This window comes from Lycium barbarum, chromosome 2 (assembly GCF_019175385.1).
Source record: "Lycium barbarum isolate Lr01 chromosome 2, ASM1917538v2, whole genome shotgun sequence".
Lineage (NCBI taxonomy): Eukaryota > Viridiplantae > Streptophyta > Magnoliopsida > Solanales > Solanaceae > Lycium > Lycium barbarum.
In genome coordinates, this window is record NC_083338.1 from 103759219 (window position 1) to 103765021 (window position 5803).

The window sequence follows — 5803 nt, forward strand, 5'->3', positions numbered from 1 at the left end:
TGGGCCGTCGATTGCCACGTTAATATGGCTCTGCAACTTCTGATCTGCAGAAGCTGGTCGACGGAGCAAGTCAATGAACCGTCGACCCACTCGTCGAACCGCTTATCTGGAACATTCCAGTTCCAGCTATAAATAGACGAGTCACACCCCAAAATTTCAGATTTTATTTTCTCTCCAAGTCTTGAAGGTTCTAGAAAAATTCTCTTACTATATTATCATATATCCAAGGGAAATTAAGGAGTAATCACCAAGAATTAGTAGAATCTAGTGCAAGAATGCTCACTAGGGTTTGTGGAGATTAAGACACCATTTTGTGCTGAAGTAGGATTTTCTCCAAGTGGAGTATTCTCATCTAAAGTCCATTCCTGCATCATCAAAGGTGAGTTTTATGTTTATTTCATGCTATTAAAAGTATTGAGAGGTTAACAGACTTGGATTATGGAAGGGAGGAGAATATGGAGTGCAAATATGAAAATAGTAATATTCTTGAGTCATGAGTTGACTTGAATCATAGTTCTTGATATGCAACGAGTATAATCTTGCTATGAATAGTATTAAAGATGCTGTAAAGGCATTGTATGAGGATGGATACGTTATGGTGCCATAGTTAGAGTTATGAAGGAGTTTGATAGGGAATGTTGAGAATTTAATAATGTCTAGCCTGATGAAGCTATTGATTAAAATATTGTGGGTGTTGTTATTGATGTTAGGAGTTGCTTATTACATGGAAGAAGTCATCGAAATAAAGGAGATGTTACCCAATTTTCGTTTGGCTTAGCTTAAGCTTAAGTATGTTTTCGATTATCTAATTTTAGTACGAATTCTCTTGAATGTAGAAACGTGAATATTGGAGGAAAGCGTTCAAGCGATAAAGTTAGCGAAACGTAAAGGTATGTAAGGCTAGTCCCTTCTTTTTCTACGGCATGATTCCTATGACATGACTCCCTCTATCTTTCCATGACCTTTTTACATTCCGAAAAATATGAGTCAATGTTTATAAAGAGCTTCTTATGAGACAAAATAAGAGATATGTCGAGAGTTTGATAACGATATGACATTTTCATGAAGCTAATGATCCTTGTACGATTCTTTGATGTTATTCATTTTTGCTAGACCCACTTTATGATGCTAGTTCCTTCAAGGTGAGGTATGATGGTCAAGACTAACCCAAAATAGAGTCGGGGGTTCTCGACCTTACGTCACCCCGATAGAGTTGTAGTATTTAATTGATTTATAATTCATGCTTTATGATGAGTATATGATGGTTAGATTACACCGTGCCTAGATGGCGGGGCATGACACCGCGAAGGCGGCCGACTTATGATTACACTATGCCTAGATAGCCGGGCATGACACCGCTAAGGTGGGCGGCTTATGATTACACCGCGCCTAGATGGCCGGGCATGACACCGCTACGGCGGGCAGCTTATGATAACACCGTGCCTATTTGGTCGGACATGACACCACTAGTGGGTGGCGTATGATGGTTACCCGGACGCGGGTTAACGACGATGGTACATGTGATACATTTATATATGTGAGATGTATAACACGTGTTTAATTTTAAAGGTTAATCAGGTTATATCCTCAGTTTATGTTCCATTGTTTCTTTATTATGCCATCATTATTCATGCCTTGCATACTCAGTACAATGTTCGTATTGACGTCCTTTCTTTTTGGACGCTGTGTTCATGCCCACAGGTAGACAGGGAGACGATGCAGATCCGTAGGAGATTATCAGCGGACTTACAAGAGCAATCCGTTATTCTGGAGGTGCTACTTATGATCATATTCTTTTGTGTATGTATATTTGGGCACGATGGGGTCCTGTCCCATCCTTTTGTTTAGTACTCTAGTAGAGGCTTGTAGATATGTAGGTGTGGGTAGTAGATGTCCTAGATGATCACATTGTGTATTTGTATATTATTTTGATAGCCCAAGGGCCTTATGCATATGATTGTAGATATGTTTTTGGAGGTGATAAAGGTTTCCTTGTGGCCAGTTGTGTTGAGAATAGTAAATGCATTTAAGATGAGTATGATGATTAGCATTAATGGTGCTCGGTAGTCAGTTCCGGGTACCCGTCATGGCCTGTAGGCGGGTCGTGACAGATCCATTAGAAGTATATCAAGATCAATACCTATGATTATACACCTTATCTAAAGGGGACACAAACTTGGTTTCTTTTACCTTAAATTACAATCCAAAGCAATTAGTTAGCTATTAGTCATAAACAACCAACTTTTACAAAAATCATGGGATTAAGACATTAGACCAAAATTAAGCATTCTACAAGTTTAGTAACCTTTTCACACCATATTCCCTGCGGGATTCGACACCAACCTAGTTGGGTTACTATATTTGACGTTGTCCGATGTACGCTAATTAAAGATGTAATTTGGGCGTATTAAATTTTGGCGCTGTTTCCAGGGAATACGGTTTTGAAATTACTGAATAGTGTTTTCTCTGATTGAATTCTTTTGCTTATTCCATCACACCTTATTTGCTATTCCTTGTAAAGCAGGTGAACATGAATCAGAATCAGCAAAACCAACGTGCTAGCAACCAGGGAAATTAATTAAATAATCAGGCGAATGAATCAGATGATGAGAATGTTTTTGATGATGTTGTTCCTGAGGATGGCTATGCATCTGTTATTGTTCATCCTCGGGTTAGAGCTACAAGCATCAAAATTGATTCCTCTCTATACCAGTTGTTGAAGCTTGAGGGCTACTTTTGAAAATCTACCGATAATGACCCTCAACGACATTTGCAGAATTTTGTGGATATATGTGCTAATCATATCCAAAACAACATTTCACAAGAAGCTATTCGGGTGAGGCTATTCAAATATTCCTTAGCTGGAGATGCAAGAGCATGGTTGGAGAAGCTGCCCCGAAATTCTATAACTACATGGGCAGAGATGGTAGCAATCTTCCTCAAGAAATGGTACCCTCCTAGCAAGAAGGCTAAGATATGAATTTAAGCAGCGATCGGGGGAACAATTATATGAAGCTTCGGAGAGATTTAAGGAGTATCTGCAGAAAATTCCAAATCATGGTTTTCTGGAGAACATATTAATGGAGAAGTTCTATCGAGGGCTGGATCTACTGACACAATCAATTGTAAACAATGCAACTGATGGTTGTTTTATGAATAAATCTTACCGCAGAGTGACCAACATACTTGACAAGCTGACTAAGCACAATCAGGCTTGGCACTCAAACAATGCTGATATTGAGCCTTATGGTAGTGTTATGATCCAGAATATGTTGAAGGAGAATAAAGATACCCAACAGACATTGACTGAGCTTGTATTTCCTTGCTAACAAAAAAGTTTGATGATACCCAGATCAAGAAGGTAAATGTTTGTGAAGATGAGTCAGGTATTCCAAAAGAGAAGCACCAGGTCCAAGAGGGTCCATTCCACGAGGGACCCCTTGGCCAGGTTGAAGGTTCAAACTATGTGAACAACTCTCAAGAGGGTTATCAAAGGAAGAACTACCAAGGTGGTTACCAGAATCAGAATCAATGGAGACCTCAGCAGGGTCAGGGTCCGTACAACAACAACAACTCAGAGAACTACAATAATAATTATGGTGGTAGTAACCAAGGGAGCTACAACAACATCAACAATTTTAGGAACAAAAGTTCCAATCCTTATATACCACTAAAGGGGCAATCAACAGAGCAAGGTAGTTCGAGGGTTGAAGAAATGCTTGAGAAGGTTCTGGCAAACCAACCAAAGTCTAAAAGAATATTATTTGGACAAGCAGAGACCGTGGGTTCCCATATAGTAGTTATTAGAATGCTTAAGTCATAGATGTGTGATATTCCTAGAGAGCAACACCCTTATAAAAAGGGAGGACTTCCTAGTGACACTATTCCAAATTCGAAGAATGGGGGAGGCAGTGTAGATCGGGTGTTTGCCCTTAACACTCGGAGTGGTAAAATACTCTAAGGTGCTGAAAATAAAGTTTTTAAGCTCGAACGATTGTTGTAGATGAAGAGGTACAGTCTGAAGCACCAATTATTGTTGATGAGAATCCTACCGACGAGAAGTTTGCTGATATTCCACAGATTTGGAAGGAGGCTGATGACAAGAACAAGCTGTCACGACCCGACTCGGGGCCGCGACGAGCACCCGGTGCTAACCCACCCGAGCACCCTCTTAGCTTACTCTTATACTTACATCTAGGTGAGCCACATAATTATACATACATATCCATTCATTCGTCAACTAGTCCCAATTTGGACAACGGTACATTTATATCACCATAGGCATCTATGCCACAACAATGTACGTGGGCCAACGTGGCCGACAAAATGATATACAAAACATAGGCCGACAAGGCCCGACATGTCTAACCATATACACATGACTACGAGCCTCTAGGAAGAGTATAACACATCACATGAGCGGGACAGGACCCCGCTATGCCCATAATTATATACACAAAAGAATAAGTACCCAAAAGCTATGGCTCCGAAGGAAATGGAGCTCCGCTATGTAATCTCTGAATAAGCAGCTATGGATCAAGTCTGTCTCCCTGTGCACCTGCGGGCATGACGCAGCGTCCACAAACAAAAGGACGTCAGTACGAAGAATGTACTGAGTATGTAAAACATGATCAACATCAATGTAGAAGCATTATAGACAATATATGAAGTGGCATAGGAGGTAAGACAATAATATCATCATCATGGAACTTACCTGCCTTTCATAGGAACTTTCCATTTCTCATGCGTATTTCATAATTGGGCTCGTATTCGTATACATAGTCTTTTCACATTATAATATACATATATTCTACCCGACGTTATTAGCTCGGAGTTTCCTTATAGCCCTTCATAGGCACACATATAAGTATAATAGCCCGTAGGCACCATTAGCATCATTATCATTACTATCATCATCATTATCGTTACTTCTATATCATAGGTCTACTCGTCGTATGAGGTGCGTGGTACAATCTTAGTACATATCAAGGGTCGTGAGCTTATGAGCTCGGAATATCAACCAATTGAAAACAACATACTCATATAGAGGAATTAGGAATTTGGCCAAGAATCATGCCTTTTGAAAGAAGGGTTAGCCTTACATACCTTCTCGTCGAACTATTCTACACTTGCACGTTCCCTTCCAATGTTAGCGTTTCTACCTTCATTAATGTTATAACAATGGCCACTAGTCATCCACATTATCTATATTGTCTAGGTTTCTCAATTTGCTTCTAATTTACCCATATTCAAGGTCATAACACCCAACTTCGTCCATTCGCCTAAAGTGTCTAGTTCATGATCTTAATACCATTTATAACACATTCATATCACGACACAACAACATTCATGATTCAACTCAAACTATTCCTCAAAATGTCACTATTCATCATTCATGACCCATTTCACCATATTTTCTACAATCCATGTATTTTAACTCTCCAATACCTTAAACAACATATAAATAGCATGAATCTTACCTTAGATGTTGTAGGGACGAGCCTTAGTTGATAATATTCCACTTTGAGTAAAACCCTAGCTTTTCTCCATTTGGATTTCTTGACTTTAGATGATCCTTGATGGGTTCTTACTCTTGATTCACTTATTTAATGTTGTTGATGGCTTATAATCCTTGAAAACTTGTATAATAAATGTAGAGAGATATTTTAGAGAGAGGAAGGAAATGTTGAAATGATTTCATGAACTTGGTCCTTTATTTAATAACATTCCACTGATGTGTCGGGTTCCATTATACGGTCCGTATAATGGTTATACGGTCAGTATAATAGACTGTGAAATGGGT

General features: G+C 39.3%; 1 pseudogene; it reads right to left on the bottom strand.

The window, feature by feature from the left end:
- Positions 1-2966: 2966 nt before the first annotated feature.
- LOC132629631 (small nucleolar RNA R71) lies at positions 2967-3064 on the bottom strand (annotated as a pseudogene).
- Positions 3065-5803: the final 2739 nt, after the last annotated feature.